The sequence below is a fragment of the Pelodiscus sinensis genome, chromosome 1 (genome assembly GCF_049634645.1).
Source record: "Pelodiscus sinensis isolate JC-2024 chromosome 1, ASM4963464v1, whole genome shotgun sequence".
In the NCBI taxonomy this organism is placed as follows: Eukaryota; Metazoa; Chordata; order Testudines; family Trionychidae; genus Pelodiscus; species Pelodiscus sinensis.
This window is the reverse complement of record NC_134711.1, coordinates 204,794,105-204,813,050: the sequence shown is the minus strand read 5'-3', so window position 1 is coordinate 204,813,050 and position 18,946 is coordinate 204,794,105. Positions and strand designations below refer to the sequence as shown.

The window sequence follows — 18,946 nt, the reverse complement described above, 5'->3', positions numbered from 1 at the left end:
AAGGCCTGTCAAGACTTGTGCAGTGTGTGGCCACTTCCTTTAATATTCAAGCAGAGTTCCTACAAGAGAACACCCTTAGTTGTTAGGTGTTCTGCAGCCATCTGCTCCTGGGAGAATAGCCTTCCCTATCAATGATGCATTCATGGAGCCTGCAAAGGTTCTATGGAGTATGCTGATTTTGGTACTGTTTACTGAGAAATGTACGGAGAAACACTATTTCATCCCATTGCAGGTATTTGAGAGTTTTTATTCCCATCCATCGCTAGAGGCCCTAGTCATAACTGCAGTTAACTATATAGCTTGGCCGGGCAGTTTTGAATCCACTGCTAAGGCAAGAGCTCCAAAAAGATAATTTAATGAGCAGAAAGATATACACCACTTTCTACCTGCAAATGCAAATTGCAAACCAGCAAGCATTGTTGTCCATGCATCACTTTGTAAATTGGACTGCTATGTCTGTTGGTGGCCCAACTGCCTGAAACCTCCAAAGAGGAATTTCAGTACAAAGTCAGTGAAGGCTGTTCAGTGGCCAAGATGTAGATGCAGTCTACTCTGGACATCACAAGCACTTCTGCAAGAGTGATGTCCTCTGCGATGACCATGAGAAGGGTGTCTTGGTTGTAGAATGAGATCTCTTTCAGTCAAATACCATAGAACTCTGTCAGCAGCATACTTTCTGGTGAGCTGCCAAGTGTCATTGCTTCAAACCCTTACCATGATTTAAAAGCAGTCCTTGAAGGGAAGTACTGCTTGAAATACAGGTGCCAAATGGATGGGACAGAATTTGGGCACCAGGCAAAAAAATGTGCATAGGACTGCCTCTGAATATTGGGCAGACATGGCCTTATCTAGGCATCAGGACTTACTCATTTATTATAGCTTTTTCTGGGGTGCTCATCACAATAATATCTGAGTGCCTCACATATGTAATCACATTTTATTGTTGCATCCCTGTGAGATATAAAGTACTATTTTTAGAGCGTGGGATCTGAGGCACAGGAAGACAGTGACTTCTCCATAACACACAGAAAAGTGTGTTGCATAGTTGAAAATAGAATCAGATCTTGTGAGTCCTAGTCCAGTGATTAAATATGAGACCACACTTTCTCTTTCTACAGATTTATTCTATGCAAAGATTAGGTGAGACAATAGCTTATTGTGAAACAGGAATAATATTTCTAGCTCCTTGTCCAGACTCAGCAAAGCACTTCTCTGTATCCAAGATTTATATGAATCCAAGCCAGTTCTCAAAATGAGTTCTCAAATATTTTAGCTTTAAACCCTTCAGACTCCAATAGGAAATACAGTAAACTTCCGATAATCCGGCACCTTTAGGACCAGGGAGTGCCGGATTATCCCATATGCCAGACTATCGGAAGGGTGGCTATGAGGGGTCTAGGGTGGTGCGGGGGAGATGCCACCCCAGGTCCCTCATAGCCCCCCCTTCCGATAGTCCGGCTCTGCCCCAGGCGTCCACAATTCAGCTGCTGCTGGTCAGTTTCAGCAGCAGCTGAATCAGGATTCCTGCGGCAGAGCAGCTGGGGTGCTGCCGGGTTGGTCCAGTAGCATCGCTCCTCGGCTGCTCTGCCCCAGGCGTCCCCAAGTCAGCCGCTTCTGAAACTGACCAGTGGCTGACTCCGGGAAGCCCGGGGCAGAGCAGCTCTGCCTCGGGCTTCCCGGAGTCAGCCGCTGGTCAGTTTCAGCGGCGGCTGAATCGGGGACAGCTAGGGTGCTGCCAGCTTGGTCCCACAGCGCCGAGGGGCAGCGCTGCGGGACCTACCAACAGCACTCTAGCTGCTCTGCCCCCGGCTTCCCTGATTCAGCCACTAGTCAGTTTCAGCAAAGGATGAATCGGGTAAGCCGGGGGCAGAGCAGCTCCAATGGTCCTGCTGCCCGGAGTACTTCCGGGTTCATGATGGTGTCGGACCATCAGGAGTGCTGGACCATCAGATGCTGGACCAATGGAGTTTTATTGTACCTGTCTTTTCTTTATGATGAAATGATGGCTTTCCTGAGACTGTTCATTTGATATCCAAATTGAGAGCCTTTCAGTCAAAGATGAGAGAAGAGTGTACTCCAGTGGTGGGCAACCGGTGGTCCATCATGATAAGCCATTGGCGGCCCCTAAGACAGTTTGCTTACATTGAATGTCCACAAGCACAGCCCCTAGTAGCTCCCAATAACTTTGCTATTCCTGACCAATGGGAGATGTCGGAAGCAGCAGCTGGCATCTCCTTGTGGCCTGCACCATTTCCTCCAGCTCCCATTGGCTGGGAACAGCAAAGTGCAGCCCCTGGGAGTTGTGAGCCGCCTGTGTCTGTAGATGCTCAGTGTAAACAAACTATCTTGAGACTTACCGTGATGGACTGTGTGTAGCCTATAGGTTACCACCACTGGTGTCCTCTATTGCACCGGAAATTTTTTGAATTCTCAAGCAGTAACATTCTTTTTTACCAATATGTTTCTAAAGAAGCATGGTATGGCATAAGCTATGTATTAAAAAAGCAATAACTTTTATTTTGGTAGAAATTTAGAAATCCAGACAGTTGGTCACTTATCTACCCGGTGGAAGTAGGAACAACTTAATCAACCTAAGAAATCTGTATGAGAAAATCTTCATAATTTTACAAAGAGAACTTATACTACTGATTTGTTCGTGGTAGAAAGATCTGCTATACATTAGCAGATCTTTTCCTTTAATGGAGGAAACCTTGGTCATTAGTATACTTTGTTTATATGTTTTGTTTGGATTTTATTTCTTATCTATTATCTAATAATTTCTTTTCTTTAATGATAGCATGTCGAGGCATTGCAATCAATGGGGATTTCATGCAGCCCTCTAATATAAGGCAGCAGTATTGAGGCTGAATAACTGGGGGAACCAAAAACACGGTAACTTCACCTCTTGTGTCAAATGGACAGTTAATGTCTTTCAAAGCTGTAATTACTAGAGATATGGTCATTAACACGAATGAACTAGCATAATTTGAATAAACCATAACTATGTACATGTGACCATCCTATTCTGAGCAAAGATGAATATGAACCTCAAAAAAAACACCCATGAATATTAGTAGAGTACCTGTTGAAGAGTGCAGTGGTCAATTTGAGGGTCTAGCTACAAAACAATCATCGTGGACACTTTTCTTTATTATTAATTGTGCCAGATGGATAGTGTTCATCAAAGCCATCAGAAAATCTCCCTTTCATTCATGATTCAGGTCGCAAATTATCTCAAGTGTCCAGAGCAGAAAGACTAAAAGTACAGTAATAAGAAAACTATGTGGTTTGTGCCTTAAAGAGTAACAAAACATGTAGATGGAATCATGAGCTTTTGTGGGCAAAACCCACTTCTTCAGAAGAAGTAGGTTTTGCCCATGAAAGCTCATGATACCATCTACATGTTTTGTTACTCTTTAAGGTGCTACTAGACTATTTGTTGTTTTTTTAAGTTTTTCCTGTTACAAACTAACTCGGCTTCCCCTCTGAAGCTTATGTGATTTGTGATAGTTAATGAGATATAGAACCTTCCATCTTAGTCTCTATTTTAAGTATAGTCTAATTTGGTAGAGATAATACATTATTGCTCTCTTCTGGTTTCTGGAAACGAATTGGTGATCTAGAATATTCACATCATCACTACATTTGACATTCTTGTTTGGCAATTTCAACATATCAGTCAGATTTTGAATCATTGATCATAATGACCTATCCTGTCATCCAGTCCAAGTATGGATTGAGTTATTTCAGTAAGGAATTGTGACGAGAATTGTGTTGTAGCTGGTTATGCTTGTTTATGGTAGTAAGACTTTTCTGGCCTAAATTTTCAAAAAATGGTACACATGCAGTTGTGCAGTTCATTTGTATGCAGAGAAGATGTTTTCATCACATAACTGATCATTCGTGCACACAGTACTGCTGTGTTCACAAGCACAGCATGTTCTTGCAAATTAGGCATCTAAATGTACATTTTAAGAAAAATTAGGCCTCTGTGTCCAGTGCACATAATCAGACATTTTTGAAGAACACTATTTTTGAGGAAAAAAATGAAAATTAGTAATTATTTCGTTTTACACTTTTATGACTTCCTATTTATTTTTAAAACCAGATTGATTTTAATATAACGTAGTATTCACATTACTAGGATAGTATAGATTTTCTGCTTAGGTATAAATAATAAATATGGAATGATTTAATTTGTAAAAAGATTACAAATTGAATTTTACCCTAATAAATTGCTCTTTGAGGAGAAAAAATCAGAAATTTTATAGGCAATTACTCTTATGTCAAGTAGATTGAGTGCCTTTTTAATTGCTCTTGGGTTCATTTTTGTATTTTTCACTTCAGACCAAGTAGATTCAAAACTGTATATTGAGAGACTTTTTCTTAACATTTTTGTAAATTGAAAGGAGTGTTTGCCAGAGAAAAACTTGAACTTCTGGGTTCAGGTCTTGTTTCTCCCATGTTGTTTCTGTGAATTTAGGCAAGTCACTTCACTTATGTTTGCTTTAGTTGATCTGAAAAATGAGTTTAATATTTATATAGGTGTTGTGGTCAGTGTTCCCTCTAAGCTGCACGGCAGCATAACTTCACAGGTAGAGAGCTCACTGACTGGCTGGGACTGATTAATGACCTGTGAAGCTGTGCTGCTGTGCAGCTTAGAAGCAACACTGGTTGTGGTGCTTAACTATATTTTTCAATACATTCTCTAGTTCCCAGATTAAAGGTACTATTTACATGTAAAATATTTATTGTAATTACAAATTATTCAAAGTGAAGGACTCAAATGTTGGGAAATGCTAGTATTCAGGTTGCCTGTGTACCCTTATGTCAGAACCCGAGCGTATGAATGTGTGTGCATGTGCATTATATAATCGTCTTTAATAATATGATTTTATCTGCAGGACCTGCCTCAGTGAGTGCACAAGAAGTACAGTGCTCATTGAATAAGCAGCTGTTCAATATTTTATTTTATCCTTATTTGTTCAGTGTATGGCCCATTCCTTATTTACTGCACACTGAAACCCAGCTGTAAATACAGAAGTATTAATTTCTTCAGGGTCTTCTCTGTTGTCACTATAGCATCTGACTGAGTGCTTTACAGACATTAATGAATTTGTTCTCACAATATGCCTACAATGATATTTTTCAGATGAGGAATTGAGGTACAAAGGGATTGTCTGTTAATTTTGGGGGCCCAAATTTCAGAATCATTCATAGATAAGTAGGCCAGAAAGGAATCATCATAATAATTTAGACTGATTTCATGCATAATAGAGGCCACAGAACTTCCTTGAATTAACTGCTATTCGAACTAAAGTTTGTGTTTTAGAAAAATATCTAGTCCTAATTTTAAAATTTCTAGTCATGGACAGTCCACTACAATCATTGGTAAGTTGTTCCAATGATTAATTGTCGTCACTGTTAAAAATGTATACCTTATTTTAGCCTAAATTGAATTTCTAGCCATTAGATCTTGTTATACTTTGCCTGCTAGATTGAATACCACTCAATTATCAAATTTTTGTTCCCCAAGTAGCCACTTATTAAACTATGATCGAGTCACTCCTTAACCTTCCTTTGATGAGCTAAATAGCTTGAGCTCCCAAGCTTTTTGTTATAAGGCATGTTTTTCAATCCTTTAATCGTTCTCATGGCTTGTCTCTGAAACTTCTCCAATTCCTGAACATCCTTCTTGTGGATACCAAAGTTTAATATGGTATTCCAGCAGTGATTGTATCAGTACCAAATAGAGGTAATATAACCTCTCTGCCTTTACTCAAGGATTGTATTAACACATTTGGCCAGTGTTGCACTTGGAATTCATGTTCATCTGATTATATATCGTAACCTGAAAGTCTCTTTCAGAGTCGCTACTTCTCAAGATAGTCACCAGGTCTAAAATTATGGCTTACATTCTTTGGACCTAGATGTATACATTTACATTTGGCTGTATTTAAATACATAGTGTTTACTTGTGTCCAATTTACCAAGTTTTCCACCTTCCTCGGTATCAGTGACTTGTGCTCTTCATTATTAGCCATTGCCCCAATTTTTATGTTATCTGCAGACATGGAGATTATTTTATATCTTTTTCCAGATCATTGATAAAAATGTTAAATAGCGTATGGCCAGGAACTTGTGGAGTTACAGTAGAAACACACCTACTCGCTGACAATTCCCCATTTACAATTACATTTTGAGATCTGTCATTTAGCCAATTAAACTACTCAACTGCCTTAACCATAGGACCATCCTTTCTCTTCCTGTAATCCTCCATCTCATTCCCTATATAGCTTCCAACTTCTGCCATGATGAGGCCAGTTCCTTCTTAAAATGCTGATTGATCCCTAGAGTACCCATGCACTGAATGAAGCAGGAATCCTCTAGAGAGATCATGTTCATGTTATTCAAGGCTGTATGATAAGACACATAACATAATGGAGTTGAACTAAGGTTTCACAGGCAATCTTAATTCAGGCGTTGCTTAACTTTTAAGTGCTTAATTTTGCAATCTTAATTTCAGTCCTAATCCATGTAGTTTTTTGTGTGCAATTTATCTAGATTTTTAAAAAAGCAAATGGAATAAGCTGCCATTTTGTGGCATATTGACATCCACCTGGATTATCAGTGGGATTTGACGTATAGCTGGTTGGAAAGACATTATTTCTTTTGAATTGACTGATTTGTTGAAATCGAAATATTTTGCAGGAGTTTGTCAATTTTCACTCACTTCCTCTGTTGGAAACCTGTCTGGCTTCCTACCAGTTTGTCCACTCAGCTCTTTGTCACTCTGTAAACTCGTGATTCTTCTTCAGCCCAAGCTCTCAGGATCTCCAGCCTCCCTAAATCCAAAGGAAAACAAACCTAAAAATCTCTAAATCCCCTGAAACGGAATTTTCATTCTCTGTCCAGCTATAGTTGGGACTTTGAGAGCCACTATGCAGACCTTTGCTTCTTGATCTAAGAGAGTGATTGATAGCAAAAATAGGTTGCCAGCCTCTATGTAGACTTTCAATGGAGAGACTGAGAGAGACACTTCGCAACTGGGTTTCATAGAGATTTACTGACAGTAGAAGAGTGGTGAGAATCAGACATCTTGGGTTCCTTTCCAGTCTCTGGAAAGGAGGGTGCTGTAGTGGTCACAGACTTTTTTGTCCCTTCCAATTCAATTTTCCTTGTCCTAGTCTTTGCCCCCTTCACATCTCAAATTGGACAAGATGAAAGGAGAGAGTAATTTGAGATAAGGAGAGTGGGGAGTGTGATATTGCAATTGGAGACTAGCAGATTGGGAGACTGGGACTGGTAAAGCAAGGAGATTGGATACAAATGGAGGAAAGAGTGATAGCTCTAACCAGAGGCCAGGGGGTGAACTAGAACTAGATGAGCAAACAGACTGGGACAAGGAGTTTAGTATATGAGGGGAATTGAGGTTAGAAAAGGAGCCTAGAATCTTAGTCTTGGATCACTTTGTCCCTGGCTGCTGACATTATAAAGAACCACATTAGAGAGAACCTCTTGATCCATTTAGCAGGAGGAGGAAGCAGATGGATTTATTTAGGAGGAAATCTTAGTAATCCATTTGATATTATCCAGGGTACAATCTGGACTCATAGACAGCTGTATCCCCTCATTTCTCCAACTAGGAATGCCTTTTACACTGCTTTGCTGTAAGAGCAACCACTCTCGGTTTGTTCACACATAGCCTCTAGTGTGTAAATCACTCCCACCTGTACTGTTTGAGTGTGAAGGCCAGCCACTCATGAATTACACTGCAGGGCAACACCAGCAAACTCCCAGTCCTAAACTTTTCCACCCAGAAATGTGTCTTATACAGCTTTCTACCTTTGGACAATACAAGCTCTTATAAAGTCCATTGTTTCATTAATAGAAAATTATATGCACAGATTTTGTTATCTGAAATGTAGTTTCCCAAAGAGTGCAATCTAAGCACACTGGGTTAGATAAAACAACAAAACAAAATTGCTACCTACAGAAAGATAGCTTTTATGTGACTCCAAGTGATAAAGCAGATACGTCAAATAGGTCACAATGAAATACAGTATAACACAAAATGCAACTATAAGTTGAACCTCTTAGTCTGGTGCTCTCTGGTCGGCAATATCTGGTCCAACATAATTTTGATTAGCCAGATATCCACTTATCACTGGTGTGGCCAAGTTTCCCCCACTCCAGTAAAGTTTCTGTACAGCCACCAATCCTGGCTCTCCGTATTCTGTGTTGTTTAGCTCTAATTTATACCTAAATGTCTTCTAAGAGACATTGGAAGAAGTGGAAGTGCTGGTAATGCTGCTAGACAATATTGACTTCCGTTGGTTCAGCAAATTCTCTGGTCAGTCCTAAGGGTGCCAGGCTAAAGAGATTCAACCTGTAACACTTAGCTTAAGAAGCTAAATGAATACAAAGCAAAGGTTTCTCTCACCTACCACATGTGTCATCGGTATTACTGTCTGAACTGAACCTGTTCCAGTCGGAACTTCCCCCAAGTCCATCAGCACCTGAACAAAAGAAGCCATATTTACGTTGTGGTCAGAGAACAAGGAAGAGATTATTTGGGATGTCTGCACTCTCTTCTTATAGCCCTTTCCTATTTGCAAGAATCACCATCTGCTGCTATTCAGGAGACAGGAAGAAAGTGTAGCCAGGAATGTTAAGCTGCGTCTTTGTCAAAGTACAAATCTTTTGTCCATGACCTCTATCCTGCTGAAGACTGGCCAGTTGCTCAAGTGATAGCCCATTTGATTCCATTGGCACTTGACTGAGAGGTTGGCTTTTACCATTAAAGAAGTAGTTAGTGACTCCCCTCTAGAATATGTTGGAATATGTCTTGGTAATACAGTGAAATCTTACATCTTTACATACAATGTTGTGTCACATATTTTACCAGCACAAATTATGATCGGCAAACCATGAGTTTTCAAATGGCATCTCAGATGGTATGTTCTGTACAAAATTTAACATAGTTTCGTAAAAGAGGTGAACATAAGAGTACAGACTGTCATAATTCTCAGCTGTACAGCAATTGAGAATTATGAAATCCATATTGGTTATGTCTTTCAGTTAGTCTATAAGGTGCCACAGGACTCCTCGTCGATATTGGTTATGTGTAACTTCTCACTTTTGGACAAGTTTCTCATTCTTTGAGCAGTGGTTCTCAAACTTTTTGGCCCACAGCCAACCCCACTCAACACAGACCTCTCCACAGATCACCAGCCAACCACCCATGATGACAAAATGGGTGCAGGAGTGGGCTGAGGCTGAGGGGTCTGGAAGGAAGGAAGGATACAGGAGCGGGCTGGGGGAGTCTGGGAGGTAGAGAAGGTTGCAGGAGCAGGCTGAGGATGTGAGGTATCAGTAGAATCAGCTGGAAGAGCCCTCAGGTCATCAAGTTTAGCCCCCGCCCGAGGCAGGACCAATCCCAACTAAATCAACCCATCTCGGGCTTTGTCAAGCCGAAACTTAAAAACCTCTAGCGATGGAGATTCCACCACCTCCCTAGGTAACCCATTCCAGTACTTCACCACCCTTCTAGTGAAATAGTTTTTCCTAATATCTAACCTACACCTTCCCCACTCTAACTTGAGACCATTGCTCCTTGTTCTGCCATCCGTGATTCCTGTGAACAGCTTCTCTCCATCCTCTTTGGAATCTCCCTTCAGGAAGTTGAAGGCTGCTATCAAATCCCCCCTCACTCTTCTCTTCTGCAGACTAAACAAACCCAAATCCCTCAGTCTCTTCTCATAGGTCATGTGCTCCAGCTCCCTAATCATTTTGGTCGCCCTCCGTTGGACCCTCTTCAATGCGTCTACAACCTTTCTAAAGTGGGGGGCCCAGAACTGGACACAATACTCCAGATGTGGCCTCACCAGAGCCGAATAAAGGGAAATAATCACTTCTCTGGATCTGCTAACAATGCTTCTCTTAATGCAACCTAATATGCCATTAGCCTTCTTGGCTACAAGGGCTCACTGTTGACTCATATCCAGCTTCTCATCCACTGTAACCCCCAGGTCCTTTTCTGCAGAACTGCTACTTAGCCAGTCGGTCCCCAGCCTGTAACAATGCTTGGGATTCTTCTGTCCCAAGTGCAGGACTCTACACTTGTCCTTGGTGAACCTCATCAGATTTCTCTTGGCCTAATCCTCTAATCTGTCTAGGTCACTCTGGACCTATCCCTGCCCTCCAGCATATCTACCTCTCCTCCTAGCTTAGTGTCATCTGTAAACTTGCAGAGGGTGCAATCCATCCCCTCATCCAGGTCATTAATAAAGATGCTGAACAAAACTGGTCCTAGAACCGATCCTTGGGGCACTCTTGCTAGAAACCTACCACCAATCTGACATCGAGCCGTTCATCACTACCCGTTGGGCCCGACAGTCTAGCCAGCTTTCTGTCCATTTTACGGTCCATTTATCCAGTCCATACTCCCTTAACTTGCTAGCAGGAATATTGTGGGAGATCGTATCAAAAGCTTGGCTAAAGTCAAGGTATATCACATCCACTGACTTTCCCATATCCACAGAGCCAGTTACCTCATCATAGAAGCTAATCAGATTGGTCAGGCATGGTAGGAGGAATGTGAGCAGGATGGGAGTGGGAGCAAGAAGAAGATGGGGATGTCACTTACTTACCCTGTAGCTGGCACAGGTACTCCAACATTATGGGAAGGGGACCATGGGCCTGGAGCACCAGCACAGTCAGGGAGGCAAGCCCCGAGCCCACAGCCCACCTGCAAGATGATTGCAGATCACTAGTGGTCTACAGACTATGCTTTGAGAACCACTGGTTTAGAGTGTGACTAGCCATCATATCTGACAATATCACAACATCTCATTAGTTCTCATATAACTGTTTTGCCCTCGTATAATCTGTGAGCAGCAACATAGCAGACATATGTCACAATGGAATATGCAGACTCACACTGAAGACTTAACATGATACTTGGTACTTTTTTATCATATTTTCTTATCTGTCTTCCTCAAAATATTTACAATCTTTGCTGATGATTTCTCTCCATTCAGGGTCTGTCTTAGTCTCTTAAATTATTGATTATAATACCACATATGGTTAGATTCTATTTAATTCAATATGGTCATTCTTTTCTTTTTATTCTTGTATCAGAAGATGTGTACAGGTGTCTTAAAAGCTGCATATGACCCAGCAAATGGAGCAAACAGAAGTTAGAATATGCCATCCTTACTGAAAGAAGCTTTTTCTGGCAGTCTGGTTTAAGATTTTACATCTGCTATTTAAGTATTATTTACATTCTGGAGAAATTAAGACAAATAAAGACCACACTCTGGTCTTCAGTTTCTCACATGCCTCCTCTAAGAGGCAGTTGATAAAATTTCTACTTTCTGATTTTCCACATTAAAAAGCACCCAGTCACTTACCAACAACCATCACTCTGTCACTATTTTCTGTTAAGCATAGAGAGAAACAACGAAGATCAAACCTTCAACTTCTATTTCTGGTACATCTGAAGCACTTTGAGGAAAGAATCAGGTTTGACAGAATTCTTGAGAGTCCTCAGTTACCTCGTATAGATGATTTCACATTGACTTTTTGGTTCTGTCTACACTGCCAGCTTTGCTGACAGAGAGTATGCAAATGAAGCACTGATTAGCATTTTGTCATGCTTCATTTGCATAATCTATTCGAGCCGTTTTTGTGCAAGGGTTTTTTTTTTTTTTCCACAAAAAGAAGCAGTGTAGGTGTTTCCTTTTTGCACAAAACCCCCTTTTTGCACAAGATCCTTATGCCTCTCTGGAAAATTCTATGCTCCAAAGTAGAAAAAAAAATGGTCTGGTACCAAAACTGTTGAAAACCTCCAGAGGGCTCAGAGATCACTATTATCATCAAGTACAAGGTTGTACCTCCCTTAACTAGGGCTCTCGGATCAGGCAACATCCGTGGTCTGGCATAGACCATGGATGTTCCCGGACCACAGAGACCAGGAAAAGGAAGGTCTGGCGGTGGAGCAGGAGCACCATAAAGGGCACCAGCGACTCAGCCAGGAGCCCAGAGTGTGTGTGTGTGTGGGGTGGGGAGAACGAACTTCATGGTGGGGAGGCAGGGAGTTCTGGCCCCAGCAGGCAGGAAGCTCTAGCCTGGCCACAGCAGTGGAGCTCCAGCCCTGGCCAGAGAGCTCTGACCCCAGCGGCAACCAGGGAGCCCGGGCCCTGACCCTGGCCCTGCAGCTTCGGCTGTGTTCTGGATTCAGTGGCCAGGGAACTTCAGCCCCAGCGGCAGCTAGGGAGCTGTGTCCCAGGCCATGCAGCTCTGGCCCCGGCTGCAGAGCTCTGGCCCCAGCTGCGGATCCATGTGGCTGCAGAGCTTTGTTCTGGCTGCGGAGCTCTGGCTGTAGTGCTTCAGCCCCAGCAGCAGCAGAATTGGGAGAGCCCTAGGGAGCAACAGGGGCAGGCTGGAGCCCTAACACGGTGACAGCATGGCCACAAGAGGAGGGACCTTCCTTGGTCCAGCAAATCCCCTTGTTTGGGACCAGTTAGGTCCCCAGGGTGCCAGATCAGTGAGGTCCGAAATGTACTACTTTTAAAATTTCAGGACTGTTATTTAGTTTGGGGCAAGTGCATTTGGCAATAATTAACACCTTCCATACTCCCTTAGAGAACTTTTCAGTTTTCTCACACAAACTGTTTGTATGAAGTATTTGAAGGGTCTTGCCGGAGCCTTTTCTCCTGTACTGAAACCTACCAAATTTGGGACTTCAGGCATATTATGTGCACTCACAAAATCTCCATTTGAATCTTTAGTCTCTTGCTTCTTTCTCTAGTTGTCTATTAAGGTAACTTTTTCTGCCTGCAGTCACCTGCACCAGAAGAATAGATGGTGCCTTTATGGCAGTCCCTCCCTACATGGTCTTCCATAAGCATAAGGCTTCCCTCAGGTTACACTCTACATTCATTCCAAAGGTTTCCTCTGGATTCCACTGAAATAGACCTGTCTGTTTTCTACCCTTAGCCTCATGCCACTAGAGAAGACCGGAAACTCCATTTGTTTGTTGGGCCTTTGTATCTTTGGGCCTTTGTATTCTACTTGCAGAGGACAAAACCCGTCAGGAACTCTCCTAGACACTTCATCTACTCTGCTGAATATATGGATGGGGAAACAATCCCCTCACAGAATCTTTCTAAATGGATTTCAGGGTTCATCCTGCTTTGTTATGAACTGAAAGCAGCTATTGCCCCCACAAGATGTGGGAGCCCAAGCTTACCCAGTCACTTCTCTTCAGGGTGCTCACTTTCTGGAGATCTGTGGAGCAGCACACTGGACTCAATTCATATCTTTACAAGGCATTACAGTCTGGTACAATCTTCTTCAGTAGAACAGAAAACTTCCAAATAGCAGTATATCAAAGTTCCACACACCCTCCTCAATGAGTATTGATTGTAAATCAGTTGAGTTAAAATATGCACAGGGACCATCATACAAATAATCCTCCGTTTTTTTCATGTGTGTAGTCACGAGTTCTTTGAGATGTGCAGTCCCTGTGTATATTCCACTACCCACCCTTCTTCCTCTTCTTCAGATCCTTTCATAAGTTGATTTCCAGTAGAAAAGAAAATAGAAAATATGCTTCATCCTGCTTCATCCCTTATCCCCATGGTTCAGAACATAAGGAGATAAAGGGAGGCAGGCATGGACCAATAGACACTGCTAATGAAAATCTTCCAATATCAGTTCAAGTGGAATGCACATAGGAACCACGCACCTTCAAGAACTCTGGTTATTTTACAGGTCATCCTTTCTCAGGTATTACCTAGATATAAACATGAGAATTGCCATAGTGCAATTGAGTAGTGGTCTATCGAATCTATTTTCATTATCTGAAAATGGCCAGTAGTACTCTTGGGAGGAAGGTTAGAGAAAACCCCACTGAAGGCGTTATGGAATTAACTGCCTACTGGGTAAGTTTACTCCTAACCATGTAGAAGTTCACTTACCTCCTTCCCAGAACTAATATTTTAATCCTTACTGTTATTCCCAGTATTAAATTGGAATTAAGTGTGAGTGCACATGAGTAGTTTTAAGGGTAATAATTTTAAGGGTAATTTTATAGAGGTAGTAAGTTTTAAGGGTAATTTTATAGAGGTTGTAATTGTCTCAAAAATAAATATTACAGATTAAGGAAATTCAGAATTATGACTAAATTTTAAAAAATCCAAACATGGAAAAGTGTGAAAATGTACAGTTAAGGCACTCAAACAACCTTAACTTCTCCCTTTAGTGATGCTGTGTAATAGCCATGCAATTATAATCAGTGAATAATCAAGTTTATAGTTCCAGATTAAATTCAGCTGATTGTTACAGATGCAGCAGATTCTTTTTCTTTTCTTCCTCCTGTCACTATGAGGTAAAGTTAAGGTTGTTTGGCTGCATTAGCTGTATACTTCCGTATCCTAACACATTTGCATTTCATCTTTTAAGTTTAAGATTAAGTCTCAATTTCTTAGGTTTGTATACTTGATTCTGAGGTAATTACATTTCTGTAATTTTTTTACCCATGAGATATTGGTATGTAAATCTTATGTAATGTAGCTTTTAGCTGAGAATTTCCTTGACATTTTTTAATTAAAAATTTCACAATTGAACACTAAAAAAGGCTCACACCAAAAAAGTTGTGATATCTGTCCAGTGATTCTAAAATATATGGTATCAACTTTAATTTGTTTTTAAATGTTAACTTTTAGGGTCAGGTTTGTTGGTGTTTTCCAGCTGTCCTACCACACACAATCTGGCTGCTTTGTGTTGCTCCACAGTGTAGTAGCCAGTTTCCAACAGTTTCTGACCTCCAAATAGTCTGTCATGTACTCACTCCCCAGTTTTTTTCACATTCTTTGTACACACACACACACACACACACACACGCTTTCACATACATTTGTTTTCTCCTGCACATGCACCTACCCTCCCATCATTCAAATTCCATTGCACACCACACCTGAGTCTCCTGTTCTCTCTGTTGACTAACTCTGAAACAATGTGAGTTTGTTTTTAAGGATTATCACCATTATGTTTCATAACCGAACTAACACCACAGGCTGCCCTCAGGGAAAATACTGACTCTCACTTTCAGAATTGCCTGCACTTCCCATTTTTCTCAGTGGGAATAAAGCCAAGCTACGCTTAGGGACAGCACATATTTACTACCATAATGAGTAGTGATGACTGTTTTGAAGGGGAGTGTCTGTTCCATTGAGAATAAGAGGAAACAGCAGCCATTGTTATTCATTGAATTATCTATATAAGGATACTGTCAACCTATGCCAGAGAAGAAACTTGCATTTATTGACTTTCAGGCCAGAAGGAACCACCGTTATCATCATCTAGTCTGACCTCCTGAATATTGCTGCCCACAGAACTTCCCCCTCCACATCCCGTATTATATAACAATAATCTCAGGCTGAATACCCGAAGTCTTCAAATCTTGATTTTAAAGACTTCAAGTTACAAAGAAGCTGAAAGTGACATGTGCCTCATACTGCAGAAGCAGGTGAAAATCCACCAAGGTCTCTGCCTATCTGGTGAAAAATTGCAGTTAATCCTTGAATGAATGAATACATACATACATACATACATTTTAGGGCTGTTAATTGTTAACTCAAGCAATTAACTCAATTAAAAAAATTAATTGTGATTCATCGCAGTTTTAATCTCACTTTGAAAATAATAGAACACCAATTGAAATTGATTATAAATATTTTAGATATTTTTCTACATTTTAAAATATATTCACAAAAACAAAGTATATAGAGCTCACTATTATTTTATTACAAATATTTGCACTGTAAAAAAAAAGAAAAAAAGTATTTTTCTGTGCACCTCATACAAGTACTATTTGTAGTGCAGTCTCTTTATGATGAAAGTACAATGTACAAATGTAAGGTTTCTTGGCTACCTCCCTGCACTCAAAACTAAATATATGTGAAACTTTTGAGCCTTAAAAGTCCACTTAGCCCTACTTCTTCAGTCAATTGCTAGGACAAACAAGTTTGTTTACATTTATGGGAGATAATGGTGCCCTTGTTATTTCCAATGCACTGTCATCTGAAAGTGAGCACAGCACTGTTATAGCCATGCTTTGGCCACTATTCCAGAGGACATGCTTCTGTCATCAGCATGGAAGTATGTGCTCCAGAATTGTTGCCAAAGCATGAAGGGCATAACAACAACAACAACAAAACCTCGTATGCAAATAGGCAAAAAAAAGGGAAGAAGGTTGCTGGAAGAGAAGGGAGAGGGCAAAGATGGAGGAAAGGCAGTCAGGTAGAATGGAATTCTTCCATTATTTAAATTATTTTAGCATTCTTTATCCAAATATGTCAAGAAACCGAGCCCAGGTATCTCTGAATTCATACAGTTGCTCATTACATTGATAAGCTATTCTTTTTTTTTCATTCCTAACTCTGTCCTATATTTTTAAGAGGTTACATTTTAAAATTAATTTTAACTCATAAACTAACCTATTCACTTGTACATTTTCAGAAAATTCATTCTTTGAGCAAAGAGTAAGTTTTGTAATGTTGAGGATATGCTTTATCCTTCATATACAGCAAACTGCTTGACTCCAAACTTCAGTGTAAAACACTGCTCAGATATGGAATTATGAGCACTGCTTCCAAAACAACTCTTATCATTTATATTAATTTGATCTTTTTTAAAATCCTACTAAGTTCTTTGCCTTAATATCTTGTGGCAGTGAGTTCCACATGATAATCGTGTAAAAATTTAATTTTACTAAAATTTTCTACTTAATTGGACATTCCTTTTGCTCTTGTATTTCAAGAGGATGACCAAAAGTTCCTGATCTTCCTTCTCTACAACATTTATTATTTTGTATACCTTTTATCGTACTGTTTCTTATTCCTTTTTTCTGATAAACAGTTCCAACCTTTTCAATGATTGTAATCAAGGAAGCAGGATGGGGCTGAGTCAAAAGAGTTATATTTTGAGAATGTGGCTGGGTAAAAGAGATTGGAACTATGTTCCTTAAAGGAGAGATTTGTAGGGAAGAAGGGGATCCCAATCTCTTTCTTTATGCACTTTAAAGTTGCCCTTGTACTCCTACCTAATTGTCCAGGAAGTGTTGCCTAAGTTACTGGAGCTAAGGCAGCAATGATAAGGGAACCTTTCAAGAATTGATATCTAAGCTGTCATGTGACCCAGGGACTTTGAGGGAACAATGACAGTTGAGACCAGGTCATTTCTGTTGAGAATTCTTGACACATTAATCTCTCTTATACAAATGACTCATTACATCCAATAACATAGAATGCAAATTAATTGATGAAGATAGATAATTGGTTGAATTGCCTGTGATGTCACAGCAGCCACAATTTAGTGACCTGAGCTGTTGACCTGTGCATTTTTAATTAATTTTAATGTGTATGCTAATTAAGGGATTTACATTTAAATTCTCAGAAAATTAATTCTGTACTTGAAGAGCTGTGATTTTGGGGAAAGTATGCTTTTCTCTTCATCTGCAATGAAAGTGCAATCCATGCTTTATGTGCAGCTCAGCTCAATGTTAACTATGAACTGTGACCAGTATCTCTACAGCATATTGTTTGACTGTATTTGTAACATTTTTTAAAAATTAAGAATAAAAACAGTTAGTATAAGATACTCTTGCATAATGTGTTGTGATGCCTTCTTACAGCTATAGTTGTAAAGAGGAGACTGTAGCTTTAGATTTTGATAGTTATGGAGAGGCTACATTAACTTGCTGAAAGCAAAAAAAAATACTATTTTCACATAAGAAAGTATGATGTACAGTCCTATGCTTCCCTAATTCCAGTCTAGCCTTCATATGCAGTGTTCATATATATAGACATATGCAGTGTTGAGCTGTGCCCTGATTCCTAAGATAAAAATTGCCATGTGTAAAATGACATGATGGAAAATGGTGTGCATCCTATATAATCTTCTAGCAGCAGAATGAGACCAGTGGCACTTCTCCGAAAAAATAAATTACCCGAAATTTGCAGCACATTCATATTCAATTTCATCACAGCAGATGCTCATTAGTATGTTGTTATTAATTGGTATTCACTTTAGGTTTTGTTTAAAATGAAGATAATAATTAGCTTTTAATTACTGCATCTTTCCGGGGAGGGGGGTATATGTCTTATAAACCACTGAAGTACTTCCTGTTATGTTAGCTCAGTTATATGTAGTCCTGTAAACTATGAAAATACCTCTTTAAGTGGCATGTGATGTTCTGACAATAACTTACTTTTTTTATTAAGAACTTATCCTAAATTGTCTGCTTTATGGACATACTGGATTAGATAATACTGTGAGCAACCGTTCATTCTAATCAAATTACCAAAAAGAGTTCTTACAAAAGTAACTCTCTCAAGTGGCTGATTAATGAAGTGGTGCCACTGTTTAGTGTTAGAACTAATTGAAGTAATACAAATACATTATTTCTGTAGCCTGTAAAAATACTTTTTTTCCAAAGCAGTGCAATGGAGTTGGAAATGTATGTGGGGGGGAGGGGTTCCCTTTTTGTTGCTGAAGCAAAATGCAGGACAATGTAGCACTTTAAAGACTAACAAGATGGTTTATTAGATGATGAGCTTTCGTGGGCCAGACCCACTTCCTCAGATCAAATAGTGGAAGAAAGTAGTCACAACCATATATACCAAAGGATACAATTAAAAAAAATGAACAAATATGAAAAGGACAAATCACATTGCAGAACAGGAGGGGGATGCGGGGGGGGGGGGGGGAGGAAGGAAGGTAAGTGTCTGTGAATTGATGATATTAGAGGTAGGGAGAGTGGGATGTTTGTGAGTTAATGGTATTAGAGGTGATAATTGGGGAAACTATCTTGGTAATGGGTGAGATAGTTCAAATGTTTAAGTCCTTGTGGGAAAGACCTTTTTGTTGTTGTGGCTCA

General features: G+C 40.1%; 1 protein-coding gene and 1 long non-coding RNA gene across 4 annotated transcripts in view; one reads left to right on the top strand and one right to left on the bottom strand.

Annotated features, from left to right (window-relative positions):
* POLA1 (DNA polymerase alpha 1, catalytic subunit) overlaps positions 1-18,946 on the top strand; it is a 317,285-nt gene that overhangs the window by 242,298 nt on the left and 56,041 nt on the right. The gene's annotated exons all lie outside the window — the stretch shown is intronic.
* On the bottom strand, positions 6,724-10,782 carry LOC142822401 (uncharacterized). The gene is made up of 3 exons (XR_012898426.1): positions 10,653-10,782; positions 8,444-8,519; positions 6,724-6,845 (listed from the first exon to the last, which is right to left on the bottom strand). It is a non-coding gene; the product is annotated as an uncharacterized LOC142822401 (long non-coding RNA).